At 33.4% G+C, this 15,263-nt stretch overlaps 1 protein-coding gene across 1 annotated transcript in view; it reads right to left on the reverse strand.

Moving 5' to 3' along the window:
- CNTNAP2 (contactin associated protein 2) overlaps positions 1-15,263 on the reverse strand; it is a 2,126,697-nt gene that overhangs the window by 902,787 nt on the left and 1,208,647 nt on the right. The window lies entirely within an intron of this gene.

Here is a 15,263-nt window from a genome sequence, read left to right on the forward strand (position 1 = left end):
TTAGGAGAGATGGGAAAATTGGATTTTCTGCCATCCTTTCTATCTTTTATCATTCCTTCCAGTTCCAAATCTATGGTGCCATTTTCCATGAATAGCTAAAACTGAGGAGAGAGCATGTTTTGCTTGTCAATGTGTTATGAATTTAGAAGAGGAGAGTACAGTGTATTGAAGTACTCAAACAATGTTTCAGTACTTCAATACATTGTACTCTCTCCTTTTTCAGAGGAGTTTCACAGATGAATGGGGTTAAAGTCATACCTAAAAGATATCAAGAAGTTTTGTAGGAAGGCATGTGGGGAAAGGAAAACCAAACCATACATACACATGCATACATATATACATACACATATAGGTGCATATATATACATGGGTGTGTGTGTGTGTGTGTGAACACTTTTTCAGCTTAAGATAAATTAGAAAGAATTAGAAGAATCAGGAAAGTTCTGTCCCGCTTGGGGAAAAGGGTAGTATAATCCAGTGCTTATGGGGTATGGGCAAGCCAGCAGCAGCTCTCTTAGCTACAGTACAGATTAATAACTAAAGTCCCTTGGTCCTGGCTCAGCAGGCCAGGGGCACAGCAGGTCAGCCGTGAGGCTGTTAAGTCCAACACAGAAGGCAAATTGTGAGCAAAGGAAGCGCAGAACAACAGATGTGACAAGATCGGGCATGGTGGGCAAGCTGCCAGCATCTCAAGTCCCAGTGCAAAAAGCCAGTAATCAGGCCCTTGGCCCCCAGCACAAGAAGTTTGGGAGGGTGAATCTATGTGCCCTAGGAGCAAAGCTCAACTTTTTAAAAAATGACAAAAAACCAAAACAAAACAGAAAGAGCCTGATCATAGAAAGCTATTATGGTGACCAAATTAGAATAATTTGTGACCCAGTGGAAATTACAGGTTAAAAGGAACAGATTTTGCTTCTAGCAATTTATTTGAAGGATATCTACTTTGGAAGACAAATCCCAGCCTCTTTGTTAGATGATTTCTTATTATTATTTCTCAAATGTACTTTTTAATCAAGCTATCCTCCAGTTAGCATGCAAAGGACTCTACAAAGATATCATTCAACTGGCATTGTATTCCACTGGTCAACTGTATGAACTCATCCAAATCATTTAACTTTTCTAGTTTCAATTCCCAAATCTATCATCTTAATTTCCTTATTTCCTTTATATTTGGACCATATTCCTTATATAAAAACATCACTAAGGCATGTTTTTGCTGATTTAAAATCCTGAATTACCAAGGAAAGATGTATTACAAAAAATGCATTTTTAAACAGATAAAGACATTTGATTAATGTGGGTGAGAATGAATCTGATATAGTCAGCTTCTACCAAAATATGTTTTTAGGAAGATCTATAAATCGTAACCATCATTGCATTATGCCTTAATAAATGCTATGAATCTAACTTTGCAGATTACATATATATATATATATTTACCATTTATGATAGTTTGTTAAAAGGATCAAGTCCAAGAATTGGAGGGAAAAAAAGATATTTCATTATTTTTTCTTTTAATTTTATGTTGGAAATTTGCTTTGGGCCTTATTATTTTTTGTGTTGATGAATCAGATTCTTCCATTAAAATCCTAATCAAATGCTTCTCTGTGCAAAGAAGGTGACTTGGAGTTTGAAGATTATACCAGCAGAAAATAAGTTTGGGGTGATATTAGGCTTCAGTGACATATTTTGTACCTGTCATCTAAGCATGAGCCTGGGCTCATAATGACTTTTGCCAGAAGGCTACTATGATTTGGTGAGTTTAAAAAATGTTTTTAGTCACAATTCATGAAGACTATATATTAGGGCATGGAGGGGTTGCATTTAAGCAGAATAGATTAGGTTGCTATCCTTTATTCTCAAAGAGCACCAAAAAGATATCACTATGTTAGAGTTGAGTAACTATTATGGTGGCTGATTAGACCAACATGACACAAATAGTTCCTATGAACATTTGGAGTGGCTTTTCTAATTTTGTGTACCCTGTGTTTCTTCTGAGCTAATTCACTTTTGTTTTCCTCATAGAGCACAGCACACTCTCTAATGAGAGCATGCCATTCTCGGATGTCCTATGCCAGTGTATCCCATGTCATAAAGCCAATTTTAAGATTTTTAAGACAGACCTTGAGAGCATCATTATATTGCTTTCTCTGAGTCTTTGGAGTAAGTACACTTATAGATAAATAATGAATAATATTTTGAAATGTCAAAACATCAAAGTATGAGTCGGGATAGCTCCATCATTTAAAAAAAATTCATCAAATAAATCATCAGCAACACACCATATAATAAGTGCTAAATCTATTATTCCTTATGAATTTGAGAGAGAAGAATTATGTTGTTAAGAAAACAGAAATTTAATACTTCCATTGCTTGTTTGTCATTTTCCTCACTAGGGGGCAATTTTTGTCACTAAATGATGATCCAGGGTAAATTTCATGTTATCTGCTAAATAAGGATAATAAGAATTTTCTTATCCTATTGCCATATAAGTATATGAATTTCTCCAAGAGCAACATATTTTGTGATGGAAACTGTGGTTTGACACAAAAATTATGGATATTATTCTCTATGGTCCAGTCCTATGCTGGGTTACATCCAGTAATTGAATAGAATCTTTGTTTTCTTTTTAACCTGCTGAGATTTCTTAGTCTGATATTTAAAATTTTCAACTACAAGATGAGACTTTATCTTTCCAGTTTCTTATTATATTAACCGCCAAGTAAGGAAATTCCATTTACCAATGAAGCTCAGCACTTTATCTGTGACTAAAGTCTTTGTGATTTAGCTAAAACATGGAGAGGTTGAATGATTTGCCCAGAAGCACAAGGATAGTATGTGTCAGAAGTTCCAAGGCCAGATTTCTATCCATTTGCTGAACTTCCCCCTCCTCTTTCTCTCTCTATGTACAGTATGTGACATCACATATGTTTATTTTACCTATGTAGTAAATGTAATGTGAATATACACATGTATATTTGATGATTTTTATTTCTATACACATGTTCATATAAATCAGCTATATCATATTTTTCAACCTATTTATTGAACTGTCCTCAAAGATTTTTCAATCTATTTTAAGATGGGCTCTACTTCTGAACAGTGATTAACAATATATAAAACAATTCCAGAACAATGTATAGAACTTAATGAAATTTGATGGGTTGGCAACAAAAAGATCTTTGTTTTATACTGTCTGAGAAAAACAATTATCCAGTAAGATGCAAAGGAAACAAGCTTTTTTGAGACTAATGCCAAGAAGCTGTTAAAATATTTGGCTGCTAACGCATATGTAACTCAGGCTGACAATGTGTTTCTAAAGAGCATAAATTTATCTTATAGTTCACAGATGGGATACTGCATAATCCCTGACCTGGGTTGTCTCAGTGGCCTATCAAGACTAAAACTCAACAATAGAGTAAATTAAGGTTGAGTTTCCAGCCCTTGTTAAATTCAGAATACTTAAGATTGACTTTATTCATTTGCTCATTGAACAATAGTACTTCATGTGCAAAGTAGCATAATAGGCACTTTAAAATACAATATATGCCATATTAAGGGCTATTGATAGGGTACTCTATAAAATCCCTCTGATGTCACTACTGGAGAGACCATTAAACAGAGAGAACCCAGCGTGTTGGGGTAGAGATGGTCCATTAGGGTCTGAAGAGAATTTCTTTTGCCTTGAAGTAAAAGCCCTTCTGATCAGGAAGCCAAAGAGGAAAAGACAGTTCTAAATGAAAAGCGTGGGAGATTAGAGATCAAATAGGAGCTTACAAAATAACAAGTATTTGGAGCTATAGATCTCAGTGAAGGAAATAGTCATGGAAATGGGAAGCAATGAGCTGTGAGATATCCATAAGATTGTTGCTACAAGTTCATCTGCTAATGCCTTAGCACTCCCCCAGTCAGTTTTTAAATGTGCACTAGGTATTGCTTTAGCCCAGTATGTGTTAGTTTGCTCTCCATGGGCTATCTGGACTCCTAGGGCAATTCCCTGTTGTTAATAGAACCTGCTGAAAAAGGATAAGGTCTTGGCTATGAATTCCTAATGTCTGACCGATTTGAAAATATGGATAAAGTAAACTAGCAAGTAAAAATGAGATATAATGAAAGATTTTTAAATGGCATATCCTGGAAGAGTATATTCAGGTGCATAGTGTCACTAGGGGAGTCAAGATTTTGGAGGATAATTTGACCTCTGACCATTTCTGAATTTACTACTGAATTTTCAAAGAATTAAAGAATATGGCATGATTATTCAGATGTCATGTACTAGTTGCCAACCTGTACCCTAGAAATAGTCTCATCTATAATGTCTTGACATATCTGGAAAAGGCACTGAGTCCAGAGTAAGGAGAGGTTCTGATGTTGTCTCTAACATTTCTTACTACATATTCCTGAATTAGTCATTTAACATCTCTGGGCTTTGCAGTTTCCTCATCTGTAAAAATGAGGGGGGAGATGGACTAGAAGATCTTCATGGTCCCTTCTGGGCCTTAGATCTGTGATTAAATGGATTAGAGAAAGAGACAAACCCATGGTAGGGAACTCTTATGTGGAAAATTCCATAAACCAGCTGTCAACTTCTCCACAATTTAGAGTCTTAGAGAGTTGTCTAGAGTAGTGAAAAATGAATAGACTTGCTCAGGGTCAGTATGTAAGAAAGGCAAGAATCCAGGCTTTCTTGGCTTTGAGAGCAGCTTTCCAGTCATACAACTTTTCCTCATGTGGGGTCATGAGCATAAGAAGATTATTTGATCAGATACCAACCAATGGAATCCCTAGCAATACAACCTACTTTTAGGAAGCTCTATTAGGGCTTTTTTTTCCCTCTGTGAAGACAAAGACTGGCTCTTTGCTTACTCACTGCTCCTTATTCATATGATAATAATTCTTAGGGATCTCTTATTTTAAATTCATTTTATTTTTAATTTATGGGATAAAACAAGTAGTTCCATAACACAATATAATGCATATAAAATTTAAATATATGAATACCTGTCTCTATGTATAGGTCTTGCCATATTACTCAATGTCTTTCAATATACTGCCTACTACCTATATGATCTGTTCCAAATTCCTCTATCTGACCTATAAAGTCCTTAAAACAAATCACCAGCCTAATTTTCTAGTTATGTTTTATATTTTTATTTCCTACACTATAATACAGACTGACCTTCTTGTTCTTCATCACACATGACACTTACTCTCACATTCATGCCTTTTTACTAGCTATTCCTGAGAATATCTGGAACACAATCTCTCATCATACCTATGTCTTAGAATTTTTTTTCTTTAAAACTCAGATAAATCAGTACCTTCCACAGAAAGGAGTTACTGCACTCTTAGCTACTAGTGCTCTTGCCCTTCCAAATTGTCTCTTTTTTATTCTGTATATACTAATCCATTTACATGTTATCTTCCTTAATAGATTGGCCATCCTCCATTCAGCTACCAATGTAACTTTTCTGAAGGATCTGTCCAACCATGTCATTCATTTACTCAAAAGCTTTAAGAGGCTTTTTATCATCTACAGAATCTAATAGAAAATCTTCTGGAATTCAAAACCCTTCACAACCTGTCACTTCCACTTTTCCAGTCTTTTGACTATCTCATACATCACCAAATATTCTTCAATCCAATTTCCTTGAAGTTCCCTGAACAAGATACTCTACCTTTAGATTTTAGTTATTTTATGTCCCTTATGCCTGGAATTCTCTCTATCCTTATCTCCATCTCCTTGCTTCCTTCAAGTTCAAGCTAAGGAAGACTTTCCTAGTTTCTCTGAATCCCAATACCTTGCCTCTGCTGCTTTCCATTTATCTTGTCTATAGCTTGTTCATATGTAGTGATTTGTTCTTCAATAGACTGCAAACTCTTTGAGGACAGGCACTATCTTTTACCTCTCATCCTATTCCCAGCATCTAAAACATAGTATTTGGCCCAAAGTTGGTGGTTAATAAATGCTTATTCATTAAGATCTTTGAAGGCAAAACCTTTTATTTTTATCTTCTCATTCTCAGTGCCTGTCTAATGCTTAAGCAATGCAAGTTAACTAATTGGTGCCATCCTTTCCAAATTATAAATGAAGAAACTGAGACTGAAAGAATTTAACGGACTTGCCCTAGGTTACAAAGATATTAAATGCCTCAGAAAGAATTCAAACTCAAAACGTTCTGTTTTAACTTGCTAGGTAGATGTAAAAAATAGCCATTTATGCACATTTATACTCAGATAACATTCACTATATATGAGATTATTCCTTCTCTTAGATATAATATTAATAGTCTCCCACTTGATCAGCAACAGAAGTTGCAACATCATAAACAACACTTTTTAAATTTGTTTAAAAGTTTCTGACTTCTTATCTGAGCTTTTGTAAATGAGAGGCTCTGAATTTCATTATACCTCCTTGGTTTCACTGCCACCAGGTGTTAGTATATAGCAGCAGTTTAGGTAGCTGAAAATGAACAGCCTAAACTTGGCCACTTCTTGATTAGGGTGAAACAAATAGACATATTTCCTAAATTAAAGATACAATATTCTTGTTTATAAGCAAAGCATAAGGTGTTTATAAACTTGTCATCATATGTGGTAGAAAGTAACAAGTAAATAGCAAGAAAAAAATAAATGAATCCACCAGACATCTGCAATGCTAATTAATATATAAAATGAAGAAGAAATATTTACCAAAGAAAAATATATGAAAATAATAGAAAATCACTCCATATTAACTTTGTTGTCTTCAAAGCAGCCTGGGGCTTTGCTAATGGAACATTTCCAAGAAAACCATTACACAGGTCTAATGCTGTATACTTATCACTTTTCCTACCTAGTTTCTTAACTCTATATTTAAACTCTTTTTAAGCACTTTTAAAACTATACTCTTTTGAAATCATCCACTCCAGGCCTGTTTTTTATTAACCTACATTAACCTGTTTTGATTAACCTATATTAAACTATTCCCTGCTTATGAAAACAGAGATAGGAACCCAGTATTTACTGCCCTTACTTAGTACATCATAACCCCATACACACATATGTATGTATAGGTGTACACATACATACTCGCTTACATATATATATGTGCAAATTCCTTATCTTCATAAAATCATAACCAATAAACAAAGGGATGAATTGATCTTTGTTATTAGTTTACTTTTAATACATATTGTTTTATGTATTATATTGGGAGAGAAAAATCAGAGCAAAATGGAAAAACTATGGGAGAGACAAAAAACAGAAAAAAGGAGTGGACATAGCATGTATTGATTTAGAGTCAGTCTCCTTAGTTCTTTTTTCTGGATGCAGATGGCATTTTCTGTCCAAAGTCTATTGGGATTGCTTTGGATCACTGAACTACTTAGAAGGACCAAGCCTTTCACAGATGATCATTTCACATTCTTCTTATTGTGTACAGTGTATTCCTGGTTCTAATTGTTTCTCTCAGTATCAATTCATGTAAATCTTTCTAGGTCTTTCTATAATCAGCTTGTTCATCATTTTTTATAGAAAAATAACATTCCATTTTCTTCATGTACCACAACTTATTCAGCCATTCCCCAACTGATCAGCATCCATTACTTTTCCAATTCTTTGCTACCACAAAAGAGCTGCTACAAACATGTTTGCACATGTGGGTTGTTTTCCTCTCATTTATGATTTTTTCTTGGGATACAGACCCAATAAAGGCACTGCTGGGTCAAATGTATACACAGTATGATAGCCCTTTGGGCATAGTTCCAGATTGTTCTCCAGAATGGTTAGATCATTTCACAACTTCACCAACAACATATTAGTGTCCTGTGAAGTAGTCTTTTGTAGAAGTGACAAGAACTGAAATATCTGAAGCAGTAATTAGGAAGAAAAAGCATGGAAAAAGAGAAAGATCTCTGAGATTTGAATCAAAGGACACAGATTTAAATATGATCTGAAAAAGTTGCTGCTGTTTGTGCTGCTGCTGCTACTAATACTATAACTGCTGCTGCTACTACTACTATTTAGCTAACATTTATACACACACACACACACACACACACACACACACACACACACACACACATATATATATATATATATATATAATATATATATATATATTATATATATATATATATATATATATATATATATACTATGAGCCACCCATCCTGCTAAGTACTTTACAATTATTATCTCATTTGAGTCTCACAACAGCTCTTGATATACCCATGATCCCCAGGAAAGATGGAAATCTTTTTTTTAAACTAGGTGTTGCAATACTTTTTGAAGAGTTATTATTTCCCCACCACTACCTCTTTTTTTCAGCCAAACTCTGAAGACCAGCAGAATCCTGTGAACTGACTATATGGCTGATAAGTCCAATTGCAGCAAGCATCCTCAGCAATTGATACCCAGCTGCATCCACTCCTAACTGTAATTAAGACTGAGAGAAGTCCTTTTCCTTAATTCCTTTTCTTTCTTTCCCCCGAACCTAGGAGTTTCATTTAGAGCCTCCTCTAATATGAATTAAACATGACTTATAAAGCCCTGTCTGGCTCTAAGGAAACAGAGACAATCCCTTATTAGCATCAATTGCATTAATAACAACATTTATGTACTATTTCTGGTGGCATCTTACATCTCTTCTCAATTCAACTTGAATTTCCCTTGGCTCCCTGGTCATATAAAAAAACAAACAAAACCAGCAGCTGCGTTACTTAACTCTCTCCTCTTATCTTCTGACAGAATTCTGACAGTAATCGAAGTGTCATTTATGTTCTAACATTGAGGTTTGCCTTTAGGTGAATTAAGGTTCCATTAACTTACATAGGGCAACTATATTTCCTTCCTGTTAGAAATAGCTTCCAGCCCACAATTTTCTATCCTCTGAGTGACATTGCAGATTTTTGCTTCAAAGACTCTTCCTTCTTCCTTTTGTCTTAGAAGATTTGTTCAAAATATTTGTTCCATGTTACATTATATAGTACCATTATTAACTAACAATTCCCTTGAAGGGATCTATATGTTATATGTATATTTCATTATATATCTTAAAACATAATTATGTATATTTAAACTTTTAAATTTAAACAAATATAATCACATTCAGAAGCTTGTAATTTTCTCCTGGTTCTTTTTCAGGAAGCTTACTGAAATCACCCAGAAATAAAATGTTAACAAAAATAATACATTACTTATCCTCAGGTGAATTCTTCCTTAGAGTCATCATACACACACTTTGTCATAACTTTGATTGCTATGATAAGAAATGACTGATAGATTGACCTTGATTCAGGTTTCAAATAGACTCACTCTGGGTGTTACCAAATATAAATGGATTTTAATATAAACAAACCTGAGCAATAAAAACCTAACTTTATAAATGTTGGATTGATAAGGGATTTTTATCCATTTTATAAGTGAATTATTTATTTTACTAAAGGAATAATTTTCATTCACTCATTTTTAAACACAAATATCTTGGGTATCCACCATGTGCCAGACACCCTGATAGATGCTGAGGATATACAAAGAGCTAAACAAAAGAGTCCTGGTCCTCCAGATTATATTCTATTAGGGGAAACAACATGTACACAGAGAAGAAAATATATATCAAGTATAGAAAAATAATTTTCAGGAAAGTGCAGACGTTACTATCAATTGTAGGATCAGAAAAATCTAAATGCAGAATGTTGAACTTTAGTTAAGAATTAAAGAAATATAGAGAATCTAATAGGTAGAAGAAATAAGAGAACTCTAGTTGTGGGAGGAAAGTTGGTGGTGGGGAATAGGGGATTGAATGTCATGTATGGGAAATGGCAAATGGGCTGATAAGATTTAATTACTTTAAAACAGTATATTTCTCTACTATATTCAAGATATGATTTGATTTCCTAAAAATTAATTTTAAATGAATTTTAGGAGAATTTTTGTTATTATTTAGTCATTTCATTGCCTATCTGTGACCACATTTGAAGGTTTTCTTGATAGGGATATGGGAGTGATTTATCATTTCTTTCCCCAGTTCATTTTAAAAGAGAAAGTGAGGTGAACAAGAGTTAGTGATATGTCCAGGGTCATACAGTTCATCAGTGTCAGAGGCTACATTTGAACTCAGGTCTTCCTGACTCCAGGTCTAGTACTCCATCCACTCTGCCAAAGGGCTGCCCTTTTAGGAACACATCCATTGTACAAAGAAAAGAAAATGTAACTTTAAAAATTATTTGTAAATTTGACAAAAATATTCAAATGTTTTTTTCTAAATTAAGCATATGGATCTGTAACACAAGAAATATTTTTGTCATTCTTAAAAGTCATTTTAATACTTCATAATGCCCCTGACAGGATTTAATTTGTTAGTTTTTGTTGCCAGATTCTTCCACTCAAAATAAATCTACCAAGAACATCTCTAGGTTGCCCTGCTTCTGACATTAGAATGGCTCTGTGCTTCCATCTCACTCTGTCAGGCTGTTTAAGTCTCTAGATACTCCATAATACCATCTATGTATGCAACTCAGGTGGTATAAGTGGCTGTAATCACATGTAGGGAAATAAGGCATGGGAAGCAGATGGATCCTCTGCAGGGAACACAAAAAGCTAAGGAAATGAAGTAAAAATTCAGATGATGTGCTGCAGGTGGTAGAAAGTGTTGATTATTTTTATGTTCCCCATTCTAGCTCAAAGATGGATGACAAATCAAGGATGACTATGAAAAGGAAACTATAAACAATGGGAGCTCATCTACCTCTAAAATAATATGAGATTTATTTTTTCCAAACGTATATTAGCTTTTTCTAGGAAGAAAAAAACATGTTTATTCATATTTCATTCCACTATGAGGTTGGTAATTTTGTTTATAATAATGCCAAAATTAGTGAATGGATTTGTATCAATTCTGGTATAAGATAATCTTCCTTCCTCCCTCCCCACAATAAAAACTACATATTTTCTGTATATCAGTTAACTGTAGTTCATCTCAATATCATAAAGACTTTTTATTCACTGCAAAAGAGTGTTGACACTCTGTATTTCAAACAGAAATTAGAAACTAATTGAAATCTGGGTGTATCTAAATTTGACTGTAATGATGGCCATTTTTAAAAGTTCCATAACCATCCTAAGAATAGAATTATTAGATTTTATCAAACACATATTTGTTTAAAATAATCTGTCCCATTATTGCTATTTCCCTGACATCCCATTCCCCTCCTCCAATCCTTTTTCCATCAAAATCTATCATCACCACCAAAATGCATTTAAGCACTCACATATAACATTTATATGAACTGCAGTCTTCTGAGTTATACCCCACTAGACAACTCTATGGACTCAAGCTTCATAAAACTTGGTTTATGTTTAGAAATGCTTTGTAAGAAAAGCAATCATAAGAGATTGTTTGGAATGGTAGAATTACTTAGGTCTTCTTACTCAGGTATAATAAAATATAAGTAATATTTTAAATAGTAAAATGTAAGAGCTTTTAAAAAGCTTAAAAAGTATAATGAAAATAAACTGAATGATTCTAAGGATTGTTGATTAGGAAATTCAACTTAAAATTGGGAAGAATTCTAATTGGCAAGATTCTAGGCTATAAATCACAGAGTGTTTATAGAAATCAGTGTTATTAAATCTTGTCAATGTGTTTGTATTGTAAAATGATAATAATTTCATAAGAAAAATAATGAAACTTTTTGGTAAGTGAAAACATTCCCTCTGCATATAAGAAGGGATCCTACCCCCAAATTATGGAAGTAGTTTTGAATTTTTTCAGTGGCATGTCTGAAGAGAATAATTATTTTAGCACCCATGTGCTTAAATTCATGTGTTAAAATATAAATATTCTATTGAAAATCACACTAAATCCTAAGGTAAAATATTTAATATTTTCTGGTAATCATTTTTATGTATCTTTCTTTTCTCTCATTACTGAGACCTTTCATTTTCTTTTAACAGTAACCCTAAGGGGATTTAACTCTTAGTTTTAACAAGCTAACTTGAGAGAAGAAAGCCTTTCTTGTGTTGATCAACCATTTTTATATGAAATGCTTGATGTAATACAAAACATCCAATTGAAAATAACAGTTAGATATTGCACTAATTAGATAGAAGTGTGTGATGGACATTCCTTTTATGTTGATGTTCACTGGTCTCACTGTCAGCCCCATCTATTTAAAAAGTACAGTGAACAGCAGCAATTTATTTCCTTAAACAAACTCAAAGTGGGGACCCACTATCAAGATTTTACCATATTGAGTTCTATTTTTTCTGTATGCTAAATAAAAGATTTTTGCTCATGATAGAGATAACATTTGTCACCCTGGAAGAAAATCCCCAAATAATCAACCTCTCCTAGTATTTAATTTTTCTGATTAACTTAGTTTCTATTTACTGAAGCAGCCCCTATTGTAAAGAATATTAGCAAGAGAGTCTGACAGATTAAGTTCCTTAGTGATAATAATTATCTAGAAATAACTTTTTAGGAAAAGAAAAACCTCTAGAGATAAGAATTAGCAAATTCAAAGGAACTAAAATCTGTGATCCTGCCTCAATTTTAATTCATATGCAAACATAAAAGAAGACTCATTCTTTTATAAAGACATAGAGCAACTAAAATTAAATCATTCCTGGTAGAATTTTCATATATACATGTACATATATATGTATATAAATATACATATCTTTTATTAGATTAAAAAGTCACAAAAGCACACATATACTCAAAATTATGAACGTATTTATTATCATTGAGCCAGCTTATTTACCAACACAATATTTGTTTTTTTAAAAAAATGAGACAACACTCTTCTCTCTCATTATTTATATGGTTGTCTCAATATATCTTCCTTAGAAACTAAAAAAAGGAATATTCTCTAGTGGCAGCATTTAAGAAAATTATTTTAGGCTTTTTTGGCATTTTATATAAAAATTACAGGATTAATATTAGTCTTTCTTTTTTTATACATAGTGATATTACAAGACTGCAAAAATTCTGAGTTGTCTAAAGAGAGTCTAATAAGAGTCTGAAAGATGTAATTTCTTAAGTATAATAAGGCAGATTTCCTTATCTTATCACATGAAACAATATAGAGATAATACATAGACACAATTATCACCAAAGAGCAAGATATATCCCCTATTGCAAATGTATATTTTACTGTAAATGCAAACTGTAAACTTCTATATCTTCTTATATTAGTAATTACTGTCATTTTTCTAAGAAATAATAAAGGATCAATTTCAATTAAAAAAATATCTTGGGGTATCAGTGGCACTCTCTCTGTCTCTTTTTTGTTACATCTCAGCTGAAATGAGGGGATTAGACTAAATGGCTTCTGAAGTCTTCCGTAACTTTCAATCTTTAAAACTATGAAGGAAAGCTGCTCTATCTAAATTTAGGATTCTATCACCCATTTAAATTGATATCCATTATCAAGAATATATATATTCAGGCTACTTCTTGGTGTGTATTGAGAACATGCATTTTTCCATTTCATTTGGGTTTCTTATACTTTTGTTTCTTCCATTATTCTTGTATTCCAAGATTCACAAGTATATAGCATTACAAGGGAAATGTCGAAATGTCGAAATCTTGAAATGTTGGGGATTTTCTTGACAAAAATATTGGAATGTTTTGCCATTTCCTTCTCCAGTTCATTGTACAGATAAGGAAACTGAGACAACAGGTTTAAATGACTTGTCCAAGGTCCCACAGCTAGAAAGTGTCTGAGGCCACATTTGAAGTCAGATCTTCGTGATTCCAGCCCTAAGCTCTATCTACTATGCCATCTTGATATAGAATATATAAAGAGAAGCCTGGCAAAGTTGTATACTACAGAGCTAACCTCAAATTCAAGAAGACCAGGGTTCTCTACAACAGAATGGTTTTGAGATCCTAGACAAGACCCTTAAATTATCAGTGTTCCAGGCGAATTCTTAAGAGTAAATTGCAAAAAAAAGTATCAATTTGTATTATTTGAGGGGAATTCTTCCTTGGGTGGATGCTTCCTATAATGTATGTAATTCCAGATCCAATCAAATTAACTATACTTATCTTTGGTTTATTTTGCTTTCTTTGTTGGCTAATTGCCCCAATGTCTTTCGTATTGCTATATATTTCATTAAAAACCTTATTAGCATTACAAGGCATCTGTGTAATTTTTGTGGTTGTTTGGTCATTTCCAACTCATTGTGAACTTTTCTGGCATTTTCCTGGTAGATATACTAGAATTGTTTGACGTTTCCTTTTTCAGCTCATTTTATAGAGGAGGAAAATGAGGCAATAGAGTTAAGTGATTTGCTCAGGGTGATAAAACTGGTGGGTATTAGAAGCCAGATTTGAAATCAGGAAGCTAAGCCTAGCACTCTATCCATTGTGCCACATAACTGTTCTTCTAATATAATTGATGCAAAGTAATCTGGGAAGAGGAACATTTGGAGGATTTCAAGGAATTCCTTTTTGGAGGGGTTATCTTGATAGGAATCCTTCCATGTTACTAGCAACACTGCTGATAAGTATATCTCTCCCCTTATAATTTTGCTGATATGAATGTAAACAAATGACTGACTCCTTTTATCTCTGTTGTTGCATTTATTTTAGTTCATTTTTTATTTTATTTTAATATGTGTGAGAGCTATCTTGCTTGAAGAGAACTTTTAAAGCTATTTTTTTTACTGGTTCAAATGTCTTATAAAAATTTAAAAATATGTAAAATGATATCTTATATCTCATATGCCTCTCAACCTACCGCAGAGCAATAAAGAAGACAATAATTCAAAACATTTTCATCAAGTGCAAACATTGTTAATGTGGTAGAGGTTCAGAAGACATTTTGATCACAGATGCAGATCCCCGCCTTGCCTTCAGGAGGAGTTCTATTCTGACCTTCATACCTTGATGGTTCTGGTGCAAGTGGGATTTACATAAACGTTATCAAGCAATAAAAGCCTGGAGGAAATTACAGGAAGGGTAACAGTGAAGAGAACATTAGAACAGGTTGGAAAAATGATCATTACAGAAAGCAAATAGACAACTGGCACTCTAGGACAAAGGGCCATATAGCTCGTGAGTTGTATTAATTATGACTCTGAAAGAAAGATGTGGTCTGCATAGGGTCAAAAAAAGTTTTTAAAGGGTCATGCTAGTTATCAATTTGATACTGGCTAATAGATTGGTGGATCAATGTACTAAGTTAGGTACACAAAACACAATAGTCAGTGACTACAGTAATCTCATAATTTGGATATAACATGGTAGGGAACTCTTATGTGGAAAATTTAGT

Source organism: Antechinus flavipes, chromosome 5 (assembly GCF_016432865.1).
Source record: "Antechinus flavipes isolate AdamAnt ecotype Samford, QLD, Australia chromosome 5, AdamAnt_v2, whole genome shotgun sequence".
Taxonomy (NCBI): domain Eukaryota; kingdom Metazoa; phylum Chordata; class Mammalia; order Dasyuromorphia; family Dasyuridae; genus Antechinus; species Antechinus flavipes.